Consider the following 24,425-nt stretch of genomic DNA (forward strand, 5'->3'; position numbering starts at 1 on the left):
CCTCTGGCACTTTGCAAAGTCGGCGCCTGTGTTGAGGGCAGTCGTGATGGGAATTCTGGGACACCTCCTGGGGGCCATTTAGAGCAACGTGAGCAAAGACGCTGTGCTACACTGACCCTGCGACACTGTCCTCGTGGGGAGGAGCATTACACTGTGCACATCTCCACTGTTCCGTCAATGAAAGCTGACGTTTGTCGACAAAACAGCCGTGTAGACAAGGCCTCAGAAGAATGGCGCTTGAGAACTAGAGTTTAATTTAAGGATATTTACTTTCATATTTTGACATGTGATGTGGACTATTTATGTTTTAACGATTATAAACTTTAATTTTTTGAATCTGAACATCTATTGTCATTAAATAATTATTGTCTGGCCCCTATTGTTTGCCCCCCCCCCGTAATGGATAAAATTGGAAGAAATGCTTTAAAAACACTGATATCCATTGAAATAATACAAAGTAAAAATGAAATTTTGCCACACCAAGTTCTAACCCAGAGTTAGACGTAGCACAGGGACTGATGAATGGATGGGGAAACGTGTGACTTCGGGAAAGGATTCCTCCCGCCAGCAGCATCGGAGCCTGTGATTTGCTTTCAGTAGCCACCTGATCATATTTATGCTTCTTGTCATTTGCATATTAGACGATGACTCTATATATTTATTTCCATGAAATGATTTTTTTTTTATTTACTCCAATGGATGTTTGGGAAGGAAATTCGGAGACCGGCGAAAGTGGGACTGGAGGGTTAGAAAAGTCCAAGGGGCTGGAAGGGGAGGCCAATGGGGTGATGTGGACGGGACACTGGGAGAAGGGCAGACCAGGGGAGCTGAGACAAAGGCCGCTCAGTCAGGGTGGAGGCAGGTCATGCAAATAACGGGGCTCTGCGTCTCCGCTGCCCGGCACCGTGGACACGCTGCCCGGCAGCGGGCGGGGAGCGCCCAGGGCCCGCCTGGCTCCAGCGCGGAGGCTCCGCCCGGCGCCTCGCTGGCGGCTCCGCCCCCGCCGCGCCGAGCCGGGCAGCCGGAGCCGCTGGCGGTGGGGCTCAGCGGGGAGCAGGTGAGAGCCGCCCCAGCGCGGGGGGGCTCGGAGGGGCAGTGTCCCGGGCGGGGGCTGGGAGCTGCCACAGTGTCCGGGGAGCTGGGAGGGGCAGTGTCCTTTGGGGGGGGAGAAGGGGGTGGGGAGAGGCAGTGTCCTAAGGGGGAGAAGGGGGGTAGTGTCCGGGTGAGGAGAAGAGGGCGGGGGGGGGGGGTAGTGTCCAGGGGTGGGGAGAAGGGGGTGGGGAGGGGCAGTGTCCTAGGCGGGAGAAGGGGGCGGAGGGGGTAGTGTCCGGGTGAGGAGAAGAGGGCGGGGGGTAGTGTCCAGGGGTGGGGAGAAGGGGGCGGGGAGGGGCAGTGTCCTAGGGGGGAGAAGGGGGCGGGGGGGTAGTGTCCAGGGGTGGGGAGAAGGGGGCGGGGAGGGGCAGTGTCCTAGGGGGGAGAAGGGGGCGGGGAGGGGCAGTGTCCGGGTGAGGAGAAGAGGGCTGGGGGGTTAGTGTCCAGGGGTGGGGAGAAGGGGGCATGGAGGGGCAGTGTCCGGGGGGGGGGAGAAGGGGGCAGGTGGGGAGTGTCCAGGGTGGGGAGAAGGGGGCGGGGGGGTAGTGTCCAGGGGTGGGGAGAAGGGGGCAGGGGGGTAGTGTCCAGGGGTGGGGAGAAGGGGGCGTGGAGGGGCAGTGTCCGGGGGGGGAGAAGGGGGCAGGGGGGTAGTGTTCAGGGGTGGGGAGAAGGGGGCATGGAGGGGCAGTGTCTGGGGGGGGAGAAGGGGGTGGGGGGGTAGTGTCCAGGGGTGGGGAGAAGGGGGCGTGGAGGGGCAGTGTCCGGGGGGGGGAGAAGGGGGCGTGGAGGGGGAGTGTCCAGGGGTGGGGAGAAGGGGGTGGGGAGGGCTAGTGTCCCGGGGGGGGAGAAGGGGGCAGTGCCGGGGGGGAGGAGTTGGGTGTGTGAACTTTGTTGGTGATGTCTGGCTGGGGGCTGCGATCAAGGGGAGGGGCTCACGGCTAGTGGTGCCCAGAGGAGATGGGGCAAGGCTTATGTTTGACAGTACATACATCGGAGCAGGAGGGGCGCCCTCAGGGTTGTGATGCCCAGGGAGGAGTTAATGGAGGCTGGCAGGTTCTGGGAGCGCTGGGCTGCGTTGTGGTGGATAGTGCTGGGAGGCAGTGGTGGCTCAGGGCTGGCAGCGCTTATAACAACAGACATAAAAATACAGAAGTGACACAGCACAGTAATACTGAAAATTGCTGAGGTTCTCGTTTATGCCATATAATTATAACATCGATTGAAATATTATACGCTCTAGATATTATACACTGAAAGGTAAGTACAAGTCATTGTATGAAATGTTAATTTGTACTGACTTCACGAGTGCTTTATGTGTCCTGCTGTAAAACTAGGCAAATGTCTAGATGAGATCTCTGCATACCCCTGGTTGAGAACCACTTCCTTAGCCTGCTCCTGGGTCCATTTGTAACCCCAAACCACTTGTGCTTTAATCCTTCCCCCCAACTGCAAATGGTTCTGCCCTCCTGCTGGTAACTGAGGACTTGTCTACAGAAAAGAGTTAATGTTAAAGCAAAGTAGGTGCTTTCCCGGGGTGTCAGCAGGGCAGAGTGCTATGCATTAGTGCACTTTACAAAGCACGCCCCTCTGATAGGGCAGAAAATCTTAAACATGTGACTTGAGTGTCACCGATGCAATGTCTGCCTGAGGCTGCAAAGAGCTAGAGACAATTGCCCTGAAAGGCAGAGTTGCCCATGTATATCAATGACCCACCGCTTGGGGGTGTTCTGCCAACCCTCCCCAGTGGAGATCTCTTTATGCGGCAGAAGGGGAAGAGCACAGTGGGTCAGAACTGGAAGGCCCCCCCATGTTGCTGAGTCTGACTCTACAGGGGAAAAGAGGACCCCTGTTGCTTTCTCCCTCCTCCCCCCTGCACCTCGGGGCTAGGGATAAAGGCCTCAAGCTTGTGTAGGGTAAGAGGGGGGCCATCCTGGTGCTCCCACTGCTTTGCTGCTATACCTGCCTCTCAGGGAGGAAAGAGGGTCAATGCCATTTGCATGGTGGCAGGGTCATGGTGGGGCCCATGTGACTGGATATGCTAGGGTTCTGGTTTACATTTATCCAGACCTGGGTGCACCTAAAGGTACAGGCTGCCTTTTTCCTGCCCTGCTAACTGCACTTTCCTGTGGCTTTTCTAGACTTCCTTAACTGGGAGAACTCCTTCATATCAGTTGAAGACCCACACTCCAGAAATCCCCCCCAGGACCTGAAGTACCTTGTCCTCCTTCTGGCCATGTGACCCTCAGAGTCTGACCCATTGACTCTGGTCAGCCTGCCTGAGCAAGCCCACCACCTGCAAACCTGGAGCCCCTGGAACTTTGAATGGGGTCAAAGTGAGCAAAAAAAGTGGAGCATCTCATGCTCCATTCCCTTGATCATGGCATGTACATACTTACCTGGGGAGGAGATTTCTGATTGTGGAGGGCTCTTTAATCTCACAGAATGAGAGCCAGTGCTGGAAGATGACGTTAGCCAGATGGAAATCAAGACTCTCTTTCTAAAAGAGCTGCTCTAGTACAACCAGAAATTATGGACTCTGTGGGAGAGTATTTGAGTGAGGTTGTACGACCCACGTTATGCAGGACGTCGGAGTAGGTGATCATAATTAGAGTTTCACACAGGTCACTGTGGGGAAAAAAAGTCATGGACTGTGTGATTTTTTTTTCCCCATTTGTCTTTGACTTTTCCTTTTGTGTCCATGACTCACCGCACTCACTCAGGGCTAGGCCCGGCTCCCCGTGCTAAACATTATGACCAGGTGCATGGGGTTGTAACATCACTCAGGTTTGGCCCAACTGCCCCTCAGTCATGACGGGGGGTGGAGGGCAGGGACCAAACCTGAATGATTCTGTAGTCTGCCCTAGCCACCTGTGCAACACAAAGATAGCTGGTGATTTTTGTGCCACCACCAAAAGCTGAGAGAACACACCTAATCCAAGAGGAGCCCATTGGCTCATTTGTAATTGTCAGGAAAGTCACCCCAACAGAAGGAAACCCCTTAAAGCTGCTGACACAGGGCGTGACCTGCTGTTCAGTGGAAGATGATGGACACTATGGGTATGTCAACTCTGTGAAGGAGGACCTGTGGCACTGAGTGTCAGCTGTGTAGATGTTCAGGCTCAGACTGGAGCCCAGGCTCTGAAACCTGATAAGTGGAGAAGGCCTTGGAGCCCACTTCCAGCCCAAGCCTGAACATTTACACTGCTGCTGTTAGTCCTGCAGCCCAAGTCAATTGACCCAGGCTCTGAGATTCAGTAACATGGGGTTCTTTGCATATAGACATACCCCGTGGGGCCTTTGTTGGGAGTGGTGCATTATCCAGAGCTGGAACAGAAACTGGGAAAGTGGCATGGTGTGTCTGAAACTAAGCTGAAAGGGCGATGCCTCTCCTTTGCCCAGAAGACCTGGATGTCAGTCCTACTGAGCAGTCAGCACCGGTAGTGGCTGGGCAGTGCCAGGGCACACTAGGTATTACAGATTGATGAGGTTCTGCCTAAAGAGTGGGTTCCTTACCCTGAGTCGGGGTTTCAACCTTTTTCCATTTGCAGACCCCTACAAAAATTTGAATGGAGGTGCGGACTCCTTTGGAAATCTTAGACATAGTCTGCGGACCACAGGTTGAAAACCACTGCCCTCGGTAATACTGATCTCCTGGGCCAGAACAACACTGAGGAGGTAAAGTAGGGGGTGATTTCTAGGTCTGCAGCCAGCATGGTCACTCCCAAGCAGGAAAGTGCTTCTGTGAACGCAGTATCCAGCTGCTCCAAGGGCCTTGGGCTCTAACCCACTCTGCTGTGGCTAGAGGCAGGACAAATCCACGCAAACAGGGTTTAATTGCTGTGTGGGTTCTGCAGTCCTTCCCTCTGCCAAAGCAAGAGACTGAGTTTCTGTGTTCATATCTGACAGAGATCAATTCCTCCCCCCCGTGAGTTCTGCAGTGGGTGTCAGAGGAGCTAAGGCTGTACTTCAGCTCCAGGCAGTGATAGCGCTCGTCCTTTACAACTCACTCTAGCCAGAGGAAGAAATGAGGGGAGGCCTAGTAGCCAAATGGAAACTCTCAGGGGCTGGATACGTTCTCTATTTGCAGTCCCCACAGCAGCTAGGGCACACTGTCTCTTAAGGGTAAAGCCCTTAAGCCTCTTTGTGGCTACACAGCTGAGCCACATGGGCAGCCTCAAAGGATTTAAGTGATGGCTTACAAAGCAGATTTTCTGGCAGAAACACATCTAAGCAAAGCCTACTTCTGCAATTGCAGGCTTCCCAGGTACAGGAAATTGCTGCAGCTCTCTTGGCAAGGCCACATTATTAGTGGAGGGTAATGATGTGTGCCCAGGCTTTTTAACTATGATCATGAGGACAGTTGTTTATTTCGCAAGGTCTCTCTGAGTGAAAAGCTTATTTGCATAGATGATAGCTGGTGTGAAGAGAGTTAGAGGTCTCAGGACTGAATATCACAGCCCCATTCCAGTTGTTAAGGGCAGTGGAACTTCTTAGAAATATCATAATGTCATTCTTGTTGCTGAGAATCTCTGTGAATCCCAGATGCCGTGTCTTTGATCCTAACAGTTCTTGGGCCCAAAAGGGAATTCATAGCAAACTTGTCAGAAAGGGCTGTTTGCCGTGTCTGTCACCTGTGATATTTAGCAAGGCTGCTGGGCTCTGGGGTTGTCTGGCCTTTCCTATGGCCATGCTCTATTACAGAGACATTCTGAAGTTCTCACTGAATATAAGGAAAAAGGCAAACAACTGAGGAGCAAATTTGTGCCTGTGGCAGGCTGTGTGGTTAGAGCTAATGCCACAGATGAGGAACTTAAGGGTTTCAGAGCTACCCTTTCTTGTCTGATCTGCCTGTTGGAGAGATTATAGATAGACGCATTGAAGCCAGGCAGTTGCACATCTTTGCTGACCAGAAATGTCACTGTAGAGCTGTTCACAGTCTGCAGAGCTCTGAACAGGTTAAGAGCCCTCAGGGCACCATGTGCAGGTTGTGTCAAGTAGCGCTGTAGAGAGAAGCAAGGAGGAGTATGTGGCCTGGCTGACCATAAAAACCTGGACATTTTGACAGCTGGAAACTCTGACAACTCAACAAATCCTAGGGTCAGAGAAGCCTGAAGGAAGAGCATGTTTTTGGACCTAGAGCAATCTCTAGAGCTATCTCATTGGAGGGCTCTTTAGCAGCCTGCCGAGTCGTAAGACAGATTCTCCCTGAGAGCTCCATTCACAATTCCAGCAGGGGATGCTGCACTCTCCGTTCCCTGGACAGGGTCATCATTTCTTTGTCTGTTTTTCCCCTTCACATTCCTCCAGAAAGTACGAGCACAGGAAGTGGTGGTCAGGCTGAGAGGATGATTCTTGACCCTCTCCTGCCACATAAGAACAGCCATACTGGGTCAGACCAAAGGTCCATCTAGCCCAGTATCCTGTCCACCGACAGTGGCCAATGCCAGGTGCCCCAGAGGGAGTGAATCTAACAGGCAATGATCAAGTGATCTCTCTCCTGCCATCCATCTCCACTCTCTGACAAACAGAGGCCAGGGACGCCATTCCTTACCCATCCTGGCTAATAGCCAGGGCCGGCTCCAGGGGTTTTGCCACCCCAAGCAGCGCGCACAAAGAAAAAAAAAAAGCCACAATCGCGATCTGTGGCAATTGAGCGGGAAGTCCTTCGCTCTGACCGGGAGTGAGGGACCCTCTGCTGAATTGCTGCCGAATACCTGGACCTGCCGCCCCTCTCTGGAGTGGCCGCCCCAAGCACCTGCTTGATAAGCTGGTGCCTGGAGCCGGCCCTGCTAATAGCCATTTATGGACTTAACCACCATGAATTTATCCAGTTCTCTTTTAAACACTGTTATAGTCCCAGCCTTCACAACCTCCTCAGGCAAGGAGTTCCACAAGTTGACTGTGCGCTGCGTGAAGAAGAACTTCCTTTTATTTGTTTTAAACCTGCTGCCTATTTTCATTTGGTGACCCCTAGTTCTTATATTATGCGAACAAGTAAATAACTTTTCCTTATCCACTTTCTCCACATCACTCATGATTTTATATACCTCTATCATATCCCCCCTTAGTCTCCTCTTTTCCAAGCTGAAAAGTCCTAGCCTCTTTAATCTTTCCTCATATGGGACCCTCTCCAAACCCCTAATCATTTTAGTTGCCATTTTCTGAACGTTTTCTAGTGCTAGTATATCTTTTTTGAGATGAGGAGACCACATCTGTATGCAGTATTCGAGATGTGGGCGTACCATCGATTTATATAAGGACAATAATATATTCTCAGTCTTATTCTCTATCCCTGTCTGAACTGTGGTTTTGCTCTGTTCCTGATTGTTTACGAGGACCATAGGGAAGTCTGAGAGCAGAAGAGGTACTATAGAGCCATGGATCTGCTGGTGCTTGCATGTCTGCTGATGGAGCGTGCCTGTTAAAGCAGATTTCATAAACATGTTACCAAACTCCTGCTTTAAAGTGGAAAATCAGTTATTATTTCAGAAGTTGTTATTGCTTATTATTTAGTGCCCAAGATGTGTTAAGCACCTTTGAAAACAGACAGAAGAGATGATCCCTCCCCTGAGTACCTTGCAAACTGAATTGGACATAATGTGACAAAGGAGGAACAGACAGCAGTGGGGCAGTTGGGTAGGAAAAGGGGTGCTGGGGATATGATATCAGGGAGAGCTCACACTCAGGGAAGACGAGCATGTGGTGTGAGGCAGCGTTGAAAAGTATGTTTTGTTGAGGGACGAGTAGATGTTTTATTTGGCTGGTTTCTTGTAGGCCATGTGGCAAAACTGGAGGAACTTGAGTGAGGAACATGTGGGGCCTTGCTGATCAGCTCAGAGAGGTCGCTGCATGTGTAGTGGATGGGCTGGGAGAAAGTGCCACCATGTATGTAAGAAGCAGATGACTGGAGATCTACGGTGGTACCGAGAGCAGAGTGTGTGGGAGGGCAGTGTGAAAGGAGATGAGATTAGCTAAATATAGGGGTCAGAGTTGTGGGAAACCTTGACAGTGCGGACAGAAAACGTATACTTGAGGTAGTGGAGAAGGTAGGGGGTCAATAGAGTAGGTCATAGGAGTGATCTGACCAGAGCAGTAGGCAAGGAATATTGTCTTGCCAACAGTACTGTGAGTGGGTGTAAAGGAGGGTGCATGTTGGGGTGAGGAGGTAACAGTAACCAAGGTAACAGATCAGAGGGCCTGCAGAACAGTGTTAGCTGGCAGGACACGCACAGAAGGTCGAATCATTTTTAATAGCTTAATTAACAATTTATCAACAGTCATAGTGGATTCTCCATCACTGGCAATTTTTAAATCAAGACTGGATGTTCTTTTAAAAGATCTGTGGTAGTTCAAGAGGAATTATTGGGAAGAAGTTCTCTGGCCTGTGTAATAGAAGAGATCCGACTAGATGATCACAAGGGTCCCATCTGGCTTTGAAATTCTTAATCATGGAGATGCGGTGGATGAAGTGGCAGGATCTGGTCACAGCCTGGATAAGGGGAATGGAGAAGAGAGAAGGGTCAGGGTGACGCTTAGTCAGCAACCTTTCAGAAGTACCGTGCCGAGTCTTTATTTATTCACTCTAATTTAAGGTTTTGCGTGCCAGTAATACATTTTAATGTTTTAGAAGGTCTCTTTCTATAAGTCTATAATATATAACTAAACTATTGTTGTATGTAAAGTAAATAAGGTTTTAAAAAATGTTTACGAAGCGTAATTTAAAATTAAATTAAAATGCAGAGCCCCCCAGACTGGTGGCCAGGACCTAGGCAGTGTTAGTGCCACTGAAAAACAGCTTGTGTGCCGCAGGTTGCCTATCTTTGGGTTATAGGCTTAATGGACAGGGGAATAGCAGTGGGGTTCATAGAAACAGAAAGTGACGGGGCAGGCATGGGAGAGAAGATCAGTTTGTTTTTGGCCATGTTATGTTGATGGTGAGATATCCAGAAGGAGACATTAGAGGGCAGGACAAGATTTGGAAATGAATGAAGGGCGGCTGTAGGGGAGAGGTTGATCTGTGATCTTAATTCCCTGATATGAGTGATTTCCCGGAGGGATGCACTCTAGGATGGCTTCATTGAACCACAAAGTACCAATATCATTTAACAGAGAGGAAAAAGCATGTGTTATCTGCTGTGTGCTGCATGCCCACTGCAGCATGGTTTGCAGGGATGTCCTGCACACAAATCCGTCTTCATCATATTGCATTCAGATCTGCCATCAAGCAGAGAGGGGGATTGTTTAGTGCGGCCCAGGAAGGGGAAACAGGAAGTTAGGAAAGGAAAATTAGGCTGAAGATCTGCATACATTTCACAGCAATGGGACTCATTCAGCTGCAGATTAATCTCCCAAGGGAAGTGATTGAAGCCTGACAGCTTGAGACTTCTAAAGCTGTACTGGACAAAGCACTAAAACACATGCAATGAACTGGCACAAAATTTGATTAATGCAAGTTGAGGTTGCCAGGTGATAGCTCTTACCCTTCCAGAAGGTCAGTTTGGCAAAACTCAAACTTTTGATACCAGAAAATACAGAGTTAAGGTATTTAACCACTTTAACTCTGCCCTTTCTGAGCAATGCCCAGAACACCTGCACTCACATTCCTTTTCACTGTAATGGACAGGGGCGGCTCCAATGCGTGCCTGAGGCGGCAGGCCGCGGGGGGTGCACTCTGCCAGTTGCTGCTAGGGCAGCAGGAAGGCTGCCTTCGGCGGCTTGCCTGCGGAGGGTCTGCTGGTCCCACGGCTTCGGTGGACCTCCCGCAGGCGTGGGACCAGTGGACCCTCCCTGCCTGGGACGGCAAAATGTCTAGAGTCGCCCCTGGTAATGGGCCTACACGTGCCCTGTGCTTAAGCCCTGAGCCTACTTCCCAAAAAGAATACCATGTTTGTAAAATTTAACAGCTACTTCATTCTGTTTACAATCCCTTCACACCTGCACCCAAGATACCACCTAACCCTGTACTTTCCCCTACCCATCATCAAACCCACAACTTGCTCTTCTATCCCACCTCATTACTGACAGTACCCCAGCACCCTGCTACTGACAAAATCTGTGCAATTCTGTATTGAAACAGGCACTGAAGACCCCACTGCCCTGCTACTGACAATGTTCTTTATTGAAACAGATATTGTCCATAGTGAGTTGGGACCTTCAGCTGAGATTCCTGCCCCTGCTTCAGCCAGGCTTCCTCAGCCATGTCCAGGTCCACCCAGTCCACCCCTCCTTCAAACCGGGCCTCTCCCCACACGCTTAGGCTAGTCCTGCCTCCCCGCTGGGGTTACTTTATTTATCTTCTGAATTTCAGACATTTAAAATTGCCGTACTTTCACCCCCCATCCAGATCCTAGCTCATATGGGGGACAAGGAGAGGGAGTCAGACAGCCGAAAAGGAACAGGGTCCCCCCAGATTCCAAAACATCCAGCGGGCAGGGAGACAGGCTCAGACCCCTGCAGTGGGGTAGGCCTTCCTTAGATTCCAGTACATACACAGAAGGAGAGAATTCAGGGCTGACAGGCCCCTCCGCCCAACTTCCTCTGCTACATCTTACATTCTCCAACCCTTCCTGTTCTCTCCCTTCCCACTCCTCCTTACCTGAGCCTCTAACCCCTCTTCCTTCCCCTACTACGCATTCCCATTTATCCCCTTCCCCGCTGTACTCCCATCTCCCACGGCACCCAAACCCCTCTCTCCCTGTCCTCACCTACGCTATCCTCCCAGTGGGCATTTGCATGTGTCATTTATTTTCTTTTAAAAAATAATTTGAGAGCCTTCTTACTTATCTGCTGTACTTGCATTACATTTTTTAAAATACTCACCAAACAAAAAAAGAACCCAACATATCTCACCCTAACAGAGGCAGATTTTCCCCATATGTTAATAATTCAGACTCAGGTTGCTGCCCAGGGTGGGTTTCAAACTTCAAAGTTGCTAGAATCTGTGAACTTAATGAAATGCTGTTTTTTTTTTTCCTGGGGGCTGTGTCTTGGGAACCCCTTGCTCAAATGACCCCACATTTGGATCACTAACCCTACCCTATGCTCCCACGAGGCAAAGCAAATGTCAAGCCAATCTCTATAAGCAGGTGGATTTTAGAGTAAGTGCTCTAAAATCCACATGCTTAGACAGATTGTCCTGAATAATCATCCTTTAAATAGGAAGGGCTCTCGAACCTTAGCTGGAGAGCAGAGCTGGTGCTCCGCTCTAATATTTTATGAATCTAGAGGAAGAATGGAGGGTTTTACTCATCCATGAGCAGCATAGCAGGCTCAGAGAGATGTGAAGTGGCCCGTTCAACTCAGTAAGATGTTTTCAGCTGAAGTATACTAACCAGTGATGCTGAATATAGCCTGAAACCCTAGCGCTGAGATGTGAGTGGAGGTTCACTTCCTCTCTCCTCAGTGCAGGAGAGTTTCTGAATTCTGCCAGTTCTCAGCTCCTCACCCCAGGCTCAGCAGTGTGTTCTTGGTGCAGACTCTGAGCATGCCGGTTTTATGCTTCCCCCAGAGTGGCTGGGCTTCCCAGAGCCCCCAGAGACTCCCCAGAGGGGCAGAGGCAAGTCCCCTAGAACCTGGCTCACATGAAGAGGGGCATGGAGGTGCTTAGATGGGCAGGGGGCCCCAGATAGTGGCACACGCACGGGGGGCTGGGATTGGGCTCAGATACTGCTAGAGAGGCAAGGCCCCCATTTCCCAGCTCATATGGGAACACAGGAAGAGGTGCTCAGATTCCCTTCGCAGGGTAGGGCCTCCCAGATCATGGCACACACACAGAATGGAAAAATGTGGGGCTGACAGATGCCCATGCCACTCACCCCTTTGTCCCCCCTCAGTCCCTCTGGCCTCCTCTATCACCCATCTCCATGATCCTCTCTGCAGCCCAAAGCCCTCTCATCCCTATTCCCCTACTCCTAGAGGCACAAAATGCCCCTCCCTTGTTAGCAAGCATTCACCTCTAATCTTTTTACAAAAATAATTTGATTACGTTCCCCCCAAATAAAAATAATCATACAAAAGAGACCCAGTAGTGACAGATTTCAGCAGCATGCCACCTAGCCTTTCCAGATTTTTGCCCAAGGTGGGACTTAAACATCATTGTCTGGGTGAATTGGGCAGCAAAGGCTTACCTCTTATTCCCCTGAGCTCTCCAGCTGCAGTGAATGCTTTCCACCTACGGATCCTTCTAGCCTCACTCTCTGCACATGCTCCCTGTGATCTGTTCGGTGCATGACCCTCACTGGAGAGCCAAACTAGTGCTAATAACATTCTGAATTTTGCTGCCCAAAAGGGCTTGCTGGTGCCAGGTACTCTCTGCGAGCAACCCGCAAGTGAGTGAGACTCTTGTGCCTGGACCAGAGTGGTGGTTTGTTTGATCTCTAGGTCTGAGCAAAATATCTTGACCAGAATATCCTTTAGAAAGTTGTTTACTGCAGGGGTGGAGGGTGTATCTCAGAAACCCCTTGGTCAAATGACCCCAAATTTGGATCACACCAGATTTCAAGGCAATCTGATAAGCATGCAGATTTTAGAGCGTTAGGAGTCTCATCCTTTAAACAGAAAGGGATTCTCAGCCTTAACTCCTAGTAGAGCTAGTCCTCTACTATTACAGAGAGCAGCCCTGCATTGGCTGGGAGGTGAACTGACTGCTTTATTCAGTCTTTTCTCTTCTCATTCCCCTGTGATTGTCTGTGCCAGGAGATCCTGTCATAGGGTTTATGTGTGTTTTGCTTTGCAGGCAGAATCAAATTGAAAAAAAAATCCCACTTGTGAAATGACTCTAGTAATTGGTTATTTAGAAAATAAAGTGGCAGATGGTAAGTCTACAGCCATTATCCAAACACATGCCTCTGTGCTTTGCATCTGTTCCTCTTGGGATAGCTAGAATCCATTTTGCTGATCAGAGCTGCCTCCTTAGCCAACCCAAGGGAGCTCGTTTTGTGACATCAGTGCTTTGCTAAATCACTTTGCAGCATCCACTCTTTAGCTGATAGACTGGCATGTCTCTTTATCCTGTGATGACTTGTCAGGGTGTTGGAACTGGCACTCTTTAAAACCAAAGCTCTCTGGAGGAATTACAATCCTAACAGGCATGCATTTCTCACCTAGAGTTTCACAGGTCACAGATGAGCAAGACTCAGGGTAGGTCACACTGCAGCTGGGAGGTGCGATTCCCGCATGGGTAGACATAGATGTAGGCATGCTAGCTCTGCTCGAGCTAGTGTGGCCCTTTGGCTAGCCACTCTTGTACAATCCCACCTGACCCTTGGGGTACGAACTCAGGTAGCTCGAGCAGAGCTAGTGTGTGTAACACTGGGAATCACACTTCCTGACTGCCGCGTCTTAGCTCACACAAGGCCAAAGCCTAGTCTGGGCAAGGCAGTTAGCATGTCTAGGTAATGATAGAGAGGAGCCTAGTGAAGACAAGGCCTTATTGGAATTCCCAGTTTTCTGCTATTTATTGTGTTGTGTCTATTATCTGCTGCTTGCTCAGTAAGATCTGGGGGAGACAGCCTCCCTCCCCACATGTGTGTGCAGTCTTGAGTCTGTTAAAGGCTTGCTTCACGGTTCTGTAGGACCCTGGCACTCTGCTTACAAGCCTTTCAGTTCTTTGCATCTTTATATTTCATTCCAAAACAGCTCCCCTTAGGACAGTGGTTCTCAAACTTTCGTACTGGTGAACCCTTTCACATAGCAAGCCTCTGAGTGCAACCCCCCCTTATAAAGTAAAAACTCATTTTTATATATTAAACACCATTATAAATGCTGGAGGAAAAATGGGGTTTGGGGTGGAGGCTGACAGCTCGCGACCCCCCCTGTAGTAACCTTGCGACCCCCTGAAGGGTCCCAACCCCCAGTTTGAGAACCCCTGCCTTAGGAGAAAATATTTATCCTAGAGAAGAGCACAAGGGATTAAGAGCCCTCACCTGATGCTAGGATTTACATGTGAAGTGGTAGGTTCTTACTCAAGGGCAACAGTGGCATTCTCCTCTAACCTGAATGACCCATCATTCTTAAATCAGAATCAGAGATGCCAGAGTTGGGCTGCAGATTGTGTGGTTCAGGCTCCTATCCAAAGACTGTCTGGGGTCTGCAGTTGTTCAGGTGATATAGTCTTTTGGAAGACATCCATAGCACTGTGTCATCTTTGAAGGGAGCGTGTAGTTTTTATCCTGCAGTGGCAGCCAGAAGTGGGTTTGGGTAATGGTGTCGGTTTGCAAGGCTAGGATCTCGAGTTCGGTTGTTTCAGGCAGAGCTCTCCACGAATCCTCTCTTAGCTGTTCTTCACTCAAGGGCTGTGCTGGTGGTGGAGGGGAGGGGAAAGTATAGTGGTACTCTATTAGGCCCAGCCCACTTGGGATGCCACACACTGGAGATTGTGCAGCCCTCTGTAATGTGATCTTCTGTCTTGTTTCTAGGACCAACCATGAAAGAGGTAACGATGTTGGTACTTCAGATAATTTTGAGATGGGTTGGGGCAGTTTACATCTTCTCTGAGCTATTGTTCCAGGCTGCCTATGCACACAGTCAGACTTTGCTCACAGTTTGAAGGTTACCTTCTTGCTATAGGGACTAGAGCCCATGGTGTTGTCTAGGCCAGTGGTCGCCAAAGTGGAGTGTGCAAGACGATCCATTGGGGGGCATGGCAGGAGGAGCACTGCTCGGGGGGGGAAGGGTGGCCGGAGGAGGGAGGGAATGAGCGAGCGGGGAAGCTGGCCCCCTTCCCCGCAGGCAGGGCCACCTGGAACTCAGGGGCTTTAGAGGCTGCAGGGCCCTGGGCTAAGGGGGCCCCAGGGCCCTGGCCGGCAGCTCTAAAGCCCCTTTCGGAATGCAGCCCTGAGTCCTCTGGCCCGTGGAGGAGCAAGAGCAGCCGCACGGCCAGTGGCCGGAAAGAAGCGTCGCTTTCCCCTTCAAAGCCGGCTGGAGAAAAGTGGCACTGGCTGCACGGCTGCCCCTGCTCCTCCTGAGTCCTCCGGCCTGTGCTCGCAGGGCTCCATTCTGAAAGGGGCTTTAGAGCTGCAGGCCAGGTCCCCGGGCCCCCCTTAACCCAGGGCCCTGCAACCCCTAAAGTCTCTGTTTTCTGGGTGGCCCTGCCTGGGGGGGAGGGTGCAGCTCCCAGAATCATGGCTCCCAGAACTGTGGCCATGGGGGCGATGCCACGCTGCACAGAGCCCCTGCACTCCACCTGCTCCAAACAGGAGCTGCCCCAGGTAAGTGCTCTGCACCTCCTGCCTGCCGCAGCCCTGAGCCTCTTCCTGCATCCCCAGCCTGAGCTCCTTCCCGCACCCTAACTCCCTCCCAGACCCTGCACCTCCACCCTGAGCCCCCTCCCGCACCCTAACTCCCTGCCAGAACCCGCAACTCCACCCTGAGCGCTCTGCTGCACACACCCTAACTCCCTCCCAGACCCTGCACCTCCACCCTGAGCGCTCTGCTGCACGCACCCTAACTCCCTGCCAGACCCTACACCTCCACCCTGAGCGCCTTCCCGCACCCTAACTCCCTCCAAGACCCTGCACCCCCACCCTGAGCTCCCTCCCGCACACATCCTAACTCCCTCCCAGACCCTACACCTCCACCCTGAGCGCATTCCCACACCCTAACTCCCTGCCAGACCCCACAACTCCACCCTGAGCCCCCTCCCGCACCCTAACTCACTCCCAGACCTGCACCTCCACCCTGAGCCCCCTCCCACACCCTAACTCCCTGCCAGATCCCGCAACTCCACCCTGAGCCCCCTCCCGCACCCTAAATCACTCCCAGACCCTGCACCTCCACCCTGAGCGCCTTCCCGCACCCTAACTCCCTGCCAGACCCCACAACTCCACCCTGAACCCCCTCCCGCATGCACCCTAATTCCCTCCCAGACCCTGCACCCCCACCCTGAGCGCCTTCCTGCACACACCCTAATTCCCTCCCAGACCCTGCAACCCCACCCTGAGCGCCTTCCTGCACACACCCTAACTCCCTCCCAGACCCTGCACCTCCACTCTGAACCCCCTCCCTCACGCATCCTAATTCCCCCCCAGACCCTGCACCCCCACCCTGAGCGCCCTCCTGCATGGACCCTAACTCCCTCCCAGACCTTGTACCCCCACCCTGAGCCCCCTCCCGCACGCACCCTAATTCCCCCCCAGACCCCGCACCCCCACCCTGAGCGCCGTCCTGCATGCACCCTAACTCCCTCCCAGACCCCGCACCCCCACCCTGAGCGCCCTCCTGCATGCACCCTAACTCCCTCCCAGACTCCGCACCCCCACCCTGAACCCCCTCCCGCATGCACCCTAACTCCCTCCCAGATCCCGCACCCGCACCCTGAGGCCCCTCCTGCACTCACCCTAACTCCCTCCCAGACCCTGCACCTCCACCCTGAGTGCCTTCCCGCACCCTAACACCCTGCCAGACCCCGCAACTCCACCCTGTACCCCCTCCCGCATGCACCCTAATTCCCTCCCAGACCCCACACCCCCACCCTGAGCGCCTTCCTGCACACACCCTAATTCCCTCCCAGACCCCGCACCCCCACCCTGAGTGCTCTCCTGCACGCACCCTAACTCCCTCCCAGACCCTGCACCCCCACCCTGAGCCCCCTCCCGCACGCACCCTAACTCCCTCCCAGACCCTGCACCCCCACCCTGAGCCCCCTCCCACACGCACCCTAATTCCCTCCCAGACCCCGCAACTCCACCCTGAACCCCATCCCGCATGCACCCTAATTCCTTCCCAGATCCTGCACCCCCACCCTGATCCCCCTCCCGCACGCACCCTAACTCCCTCCCAGACCCCGCACCCCCACCCTGAGCGCCCTCCTGCATGCACCCTAACTCCCTCCCAGACTCCGCACCCCCACCCTGAACCCCCTCCCGCACGCACCCTAACTCCCTCCCAGATCCCGCACCCGTACCCTGAGGCCCCTCCTGCACTCACCCTAACTCCCTCCCAGACCTTGCACCTCCACCCTGAGTGCCTTCCTGCACCCTAACTCCCTGCCAGACCCCGCAACTCCACCCTGAACCCCCCTCCCGCACGCACCCTAATTCCCTCCCAGACCCCACACCCCCCCGAGCGCCTTCCTGCACGCATCCTAATTCCCTCCCAGACCCCGCACCTCCCCCTGAGCCCCCTCCTGCACACACCCTAATTCCCTCCCAGACCCCGCACCCCCACCCTGAGCGCTCTCCTGCACGCACCCTAACTCCCTCCCAGACCCTGCATCTCCACCCCGAGCCCCCTCCCTCATGCACCCTAACTCCCTCCCAGACCCTGCACCTCCACCCTGAGTGCCTTCCCGCACCCTAACTCCCTGCCAGACCCCGCAACTCCACCCTGAACCCCCTCCCGCATGCACCCTAATTCCCTCCCAGACCCCACACCCCCACCCTGAGCGCCTTCCTGCACACACCCTAATTCCCTCCCTGACCCCGCACCTCCACCCTGAGTGCTCTCCTGCACACACCCTAACTCCCTCCCAGACCCTGCACCCCCACCCTGAGCCCCCTCCCGCACGCACCCTAACTCCCTCCCAGACCCCGCACCCCCACCCTGAGCGCTCTCCTGCACGCACCCTAACTCCCTCCCAGACCCTGCATCTCCACCCCGAGCCCCCTCCCTCATGCACCCTAACTCCCTCCCAGACCCTGCATCTCCATCCTGTGCGCCTTCCCGCACCCCCACCCTGAGGCCCCTCCTGCGCTCACCCTAACTCCCTCCCAAATCCTGCACCCCCACTCTGAGTGCCCTCCTGCATGCACCCTAATTCCCTCCCAGACCCCGCACCCCCACCCTGAGCGCCTTCCCGCACCCTAACTCCCTGCCAGACCCCGCAACTCCACCCTGAACCCCTTCCCGCATGCACTTTAATTCCCTGCCAGACCCCGCACCCCCACCCTGAGCCCCCTCCCGCACCCTAACCCAGACCTTCGAATCGCCGTATCACAAAGTTTTAAACCAAGGTTTTCAGAAATAATGAAACATATTCAATTACTTTGCTCTCACTAAAACTATTATTATTTTTGTACCATTAATAAATAAAATACAATAAACAATATTTTTAAATTTTTTATTTCATCTTTGTCTCATCCTTTTTTAATTTCTATTTTTGTATGTTTTATAATGTACATAATATATTAGTATAGTAGTACATGTATATAATTTATACATAAATAAATATACATCTATTGATATCATAACCTAGTCCCAGATTTGGACCTCAGCGTCTAAAATATGAGGGTTAGCATGAAAACCTCCAAGCTTAGTTACCAGCTTGGACCTGGTAAAGCTGCCACCACCCAAAAAATTAGAGTGTTTTAGGGCACTCTGGTCCCCCCAAAAACCTTCCCTGGGGACCCCAAGACCCAAATCCCTTGAGTCTCACAACAAAGGGAAATAAACCTTTTCCCTTCCCCCCTCCAGGTGTTCCTGGAGAGATACACAGAAGCAAACTCTGTGAATCTAAACAGAGGGAGTCCACCCTCTCTATTTCCAGTCCTGGAAACACAAGCACTTCCCTCCTCACCCAGAGGGAATGCAAAGTCAGGCTAGTAAATCTAACACACAGAGATTTCCCCCTGACTTCTTACTCCCACCAGTTCCCTGGTGAGCTGCAGACTCAATTCCCTGGAGTTCCCCACTAAAGAAAAACTCCAACAGGTCTTAAAAGAAAGCTTTATATAAAAAAGAAAGAAAAATACATAAAAATGGTCTCTTTGTATTAAGGTGACAAATACAGGGTCATTTGCTTAAAAGAATATTGAATAAACAGCCTTATTCAAAAAGAATACAATTCAAAGCACTCCAGCAAATATAGACATGTAAATACAAAACAACAAACCATCTTTGTACTCACAACTTGGAAACAGAAGATTAGAAAGCAGGAAATAGAAAAAATCACTCCTCATAGCACAGAGAGTACAGGCAGAAGACCCCAGAACAAAGGACTCACACACAAAGTTCCCTCCACCCAGATTTGAAAAAGTCTTGTTTCCTGATTGGTCTTCTGGTCAGGTGTTTCAGATTACTTCTTTCCAGGTGAAAGAGACGTTAACCCTTAGCTATCTGTTTATGACAGGGGTGCGTGCTCTCAAATTTTTTACTGATGGGGTGCGCGATCAAAAGAGTTTGGAGACCACTGCTCTAGGCTTGGGAACAGCCCCATGTCAGCAGTTGGTTCTAGCAATCCATGCAGCTGCACTGGTTCTGAGCCATGTTTGTCCTTGTCTGCACTTACAGCTTTAACCCATGGCCAGCACTGCTTCAGCGCTAGTGATTGCTGGAAGTGTGTGCGGAAACAGAACCGTTAAGTGCTGACAGGACCTTCATTTTATTCTTTTTTAATAGAAAGCTTTGATTCTGAAGTATAAGATGGCAGCTCCAGAAAAGAGGCTCGGCTGGGAAGCTGCTCCCTAACCTCACTACTGGGGCCTCTGTCCACCCCACTGTGTGCTCTGTTGAGTAGGGCTGGGCAGCAGTGTTGTACCTGTGCTCAGCACAGCAGCTGGGGAAGGGGTCTGGGATACTTATTCCCAAAACTTGAAATATAGGCTCTGACACACACACACAAAAAACTGGAGATGCTCTAGAATTTTGGCCACGCTCCAGTTTTCTGAAGTTTACTGCAGCTCCCTGTCCCATGTATACAAGCAGTTCACAAATAATTTTGTCCTTGGCTTCCTCCCCTAGAATGAGGGATTTTACTTTGCCATATGGCTGTATTAGGGGATTTCTCTGCAGATGCCTCAGGTGCAGTCAAGTCACAGGCAGGTAGCCAGGGACTATCTTAAAGATAAAGGGGAGCCTCATCATTGAGTGACACACTCAACAGTGAGTCTGGACTGCCTTCCCCCAGCTCTCTTCTGCTTATGAAATCCCCTCTTGAGCGAGGCCTTTCAAGAATGACCTCTTCCTGAACTTCTCTGGTTGTGCACCCAGTCAGTGTTGCTTTAGCATGAGCTCAGCTATTTCAGATTTGCTTATCTCCATCTTCTGTGAAACTGGAAGAATCTGCACTTTGCTCAAGTTCCACTCCAAAGAATGAGGTAGGTTCGTTTCAGTAATGGCTTAAACCCACCCAGGAGCAAAGGTCCACTGGAACATCCCCTCCCCCAGTGCCCTTCTCCAGAGGACAGGCACCACAGCACTGTTCAGATCAGGACACTGGCAGTGTGGGTTTTGCTTTAAGGGCTTTATTTCCTGGGCTTGTAGGTTTACACTCGACCGGTAATTCAAAAGAAAATTAACATTCTTCTCGCATGTTTAGAATCCATTGCTTGCTGTTCGCTCCTTACAGAGTGGGCTCCACGCTCTCTGTAACGTCAGCTGGGTGTAGGAATGTTACCTTACAGTGTAACTGACAAATGGGTAAACGTGGACAGATTGCGAAGGAGGAGCACAAAAGAATAGCAAAGGTGTATAAGGACAAAATCAGAAAGGCTAAGGCGCCAGTGAGTTTCACGTAGCAAGAAACATAAAGAGAAAATAAGATGAGGTTCTGTAAATACATTAGGAGCAAGAGAAAGACAAAAGAAGGAATAGTCCACTACTTAGCAGAGAAGGAGAGTAATAACAGACAACTCCAAAAAGCCTGTGGTGTTTAATTGCTATTTTGTTTCAGTCTTCACTAAGAAAGTTAATTGTGACAGGATGCATAACGCAGATAACAACAAGAGGGAAGGAACACAGGCCAGAAAAGGGAAAGAATGTGTTAGAGACTATTTAGATAAGTTAGATATATTCTAGTAAGCAGGTCCTGACCGAGTGCACTCTAGGATATTTTAAGAACTAGCTGAGCAATCTCGGAACCAGTGTTAATTATCCTCGAGAATATATGGAGGATGGGTGAGGTCCCGGAGGACTGGAGAAGGGCAAACATAGTACCTTATTTTTAAAAAAGAGAACAGAGGATCTGGGGAATTATAGGCCCTTTGGCCTAACTTTGATAACTGGAAAGTTTCTGGAACATATTATTAAACAATTAATTTGTAAGCACCTAGAGGCTAATAGAGTGATAAATAATAGGCAGCATGGATTTGTCAAGAACAAACCATGCCAAATCAACCAAATTTCCTTCTTTGACATGGTTACTGGCCTAGTGCATAGGGGGAAGTAGTAGGCATGATGTATCTTGATTTTAGCAAGGCTTTTGACACAATGCCACATGGCAATCTCATAAGCATACTAGGACAGTTACTATAAGGTGGATGCATGTCTGGTCGGAGACCTATACTCAGAGAATAGTTATCCATGGTTTGCTGCCAAACTGGGAGGACATATCTAGTGGGGTGCTATATGGACCAGTCCTGAGTCCGGTACTATTCAACATTTTCAAGGCGGGAGGGGTTGCGAGCACTTTGGAGGATAGAATTAGAATTCAGAAATTGGAGAATTAGTCTGAAGTCAACAAGATGAAATTCAATAAAGGCAAGTGCGAAGTATTGCACATAGGAAGAAAAAATCCAAGGCACAAATACAAATTGGGGAATAACTAGCTAGGTGGAAGTACTGGTGAAAAGGATCTGGGGTTATAGTGGATCACAAACTGAATATGAGTGAACAATTTGATGCAGTTGTGGAAAAGGGTAAAATTGTTCTGAGGTTTATTAATAGGAGTGTGATATGTAAAACCTAGGGAGGTAACTGTTCTGCTCTCCTTAGCCCTGGTGAAGCCTCAGCTGAGGTACTGTGTCCAGGTCTGGGTGCTACACTTTAAGAGAGCTGTGGACAAAATGGAGAGTCCAGAAAAGAGCGTTTTGAAAACCTGGCTTATGAGAGAAAAACCTAAAAAACTTGCCTAAAAACTAGGCAAGTTTAGCCTGAGAAGAGTACACTGAGGGGAGACCTGAGAGGTCTTTAAATATGTGAGGTAGGTAAGTAATGTTTACAGACGGGTAAATCCAGATATAATTCACCCCAGGTCACACACTGGATCAGTGGCATAGTTGAGTATAGAACCCTGGAGTCCTGATTATTATTATTTATTATTTACATCCTACTCTCACTACATTGGTGCACAGGGCTTCCATCCCTCTCTTTCATCAAGTAGGAGACCTGAGTCTCCAGTTCTAACCACTAGAAGATACTTCTCCTGATAAGCCTTAGCTTCAGTTACTATGATTTATTCGTAAGTTATTTTAGTTGAAATAAACAGAAAATGGGTTCTGTGATTTGATATGATTTGTTAGTTTCTAGAAAATGGAGTGATTTGACTTCAGAGAGATGTTGGGATTTTTTATATGTTGAGTCATGGGTTTATTAGGCCCACTCTTAAAACATGAGGAAATTCCTCTTCCCTTTGCCTTGCAGTTATTTTACTTCCTCAGTAAAGAAATGACCAGACACAGGAATGGCATGTGCCTTGCAGATTAAGTAGTCTCCATGCACCCAAACAGAATAATAAATGACAGAACTAGTTCTGGAAGAGGGGGATGTTGGCTGGACTCAGGATGTAGCACTACCTCCCCCAGCCAGGGCCCTGGCAAAACTTTTCTTTTGGAAACTGCCTCTTGATTTTCTGGCTATCTCTTCTAGCTGTCTTTCTCCATGTATATGAAACCTGCCCTTTCAGAAGGGCTCAGAGGCTGTGAAGTCAGAGTCTGTGTTTAATGTTCTTAAGGGAAAGATGGATGCAATTTCAGCATTGTCTTCAGACTGCAAAGTAGAAATGAAAGTAGAGTTCCCACAATAATCACTGGGCACGTGATAAAGATTTTCTCATAACGTTATTTTGCCCTGGTAATTGCATCAGTTTGCGGCGAATTGGTGTGAGGAGAAAGTGTCTCTCAGCTGCCTCAGTAGCTGTGTTTTAAAAATAAACTGTGAGCTCAGCCAGCATGAATCAGGGATGTGCTGTGAGAACAAGGGATCGGAGCTTTGTATATGGAGATTCAAATGGTTGTGGCTGACATTGTGGCTTGTGTTCAAGGGTGGTTCCTCTCCTGTCCATAAATTATTATAGGTATAATGGTCTGAGCTCAGGCAACAATGGACAGGTAATCCCCCACTTTGAGTGTAAACAGACTGGCTCCATGCGGAAGCCTCAGGCGTATAGTGGAATTCTGGGTTGGTTGTGTAGGGACAGAAAAGAATCCCTGGTTCAGTGAGTCTGACCCACACATACACCCTCCCCGGGCTGTACTCTGCAAGGCTGCTCACTAACATCCTAAATGAAATGCAGTGCTAAGGCTGCAGGATGGTGTGTATGGACACATACAGATTGGTTTTGCACTATGCTATTTAATATTTTTGTCAATGACCTGGAAGAAAACATAAAATCATCACTGATAAAGTTTGCAGATGACACAATAATTGGGAGGTGGCAAATAATGAAAGGACAGGTCACTGCTACAGAGCGATCTGGATCACTAGGAAACTGGGCAGAAGCGAACAATACATATTTGAATACAGCTACGTATAAATATATCCATCTAGGGACAAAGCATGTAGGCCACGCTTACAGGACGAGAGACTGTATCCTGGGAAGCAGTAACTAGATTGGGGAGTTGTCATGGAGAATCAGCTGAACCGGAATTGTGGCGCAAAAGAGCTAATGTGAACCTGGGATGCATAAACGGGAATCTTGAGTAGGAGCTGAGAGGTTATTTTATCTCTGTATTTGGCACTGGTGTGACCACTGCAGGAATCCTGTGTCCAGTTCTGTTGCCTACAATTCAAGAAGGGTGTTGATAAATTGGAGAGGATTGAAAGATGAACCATGAGAATGAATGAAGGTTTAGAAAGCCTGTCTTCTTGTGAGAGACTCAAGGAGCTCCATCCGTTTAGTTTAACAAAGAGAAAGTTAGGCAGTGACTATGTGGGTTACAAATATTGAATAACAGGCTCTTCAGTCTAGCAGAGAAAGGTCTAACAGTGGCTGAAAGTTGAAGCTAGAAAATTCAGACTGAAAATAAGGGGTAAACTATTAGCAATGAAGATAATGAACCACTGGAACAGTTTACCCTGGGTTGTGGTAGATTCTCCATCATGGACAATTTTAAAATCAAGATTGAATGATTTTCTAACAGGTCTGCTCTAGGAATTATTTTGAGGAAGTGCTCTGGCCTGTTACACAGGAGCTCCGAGTAGGTGGTCACAATGGTTCCTTCTGGCCTTGGAATCTAGGGAGTGATGGGACAGTTCGCAGTAATAAGTACTGTGACTAATGCTTAATGTTTCAGGGATAGTGTCAATAATATATTGGGCCATAATGATGATGATATTTACTACTATAGTAGTGCCTAGGGACCTCAATCTTGGACAAGGACCTCATTGTGCTGGATTCTGTACAAACAGAGAACAAAGAGAGCCGCAGAGAGCTGGCAGTCTAATTGTTTTGCCCATCCATA

General features: G+C 50.2%; 1 protein-coding gene across 1 annotated transcript in view; it reads left to right on the top strand.

Annotated features, from left to right (window-relative positions):
• The first annotated feature begins 991 nt into the window (after positions 1–991).
• The window catches only part of CERS4 (ceramide synthase 4), a 124,799-nt gene continuing 101,365 nt past the window's right edge, over positions 992–24,425 (top strand). The window contains exon 1 of the mRNA XM_030540838.1: positions 992–1,057. The gene's annotated coding sequence lies outside the window, so the exon portion shown is untranslated. The remainder of the gene's footprint in view (positions 1,058–24,425) is intronic.

Source organism: Gopherus evgoodei, chromosome 22, assembly GCF_007399415.2.
Source record: "Gopherus evgoodei ecotype Sinaloan lineage chromosome 22, rGopEvg1_v1.p, whole genome shotgun sequence".
NCBI classification, from domain to species: Eukaryota; Metazoa; Chordata; order Testudines; family Testudinidae; genus Gopherus; species Gopherus evgoodei.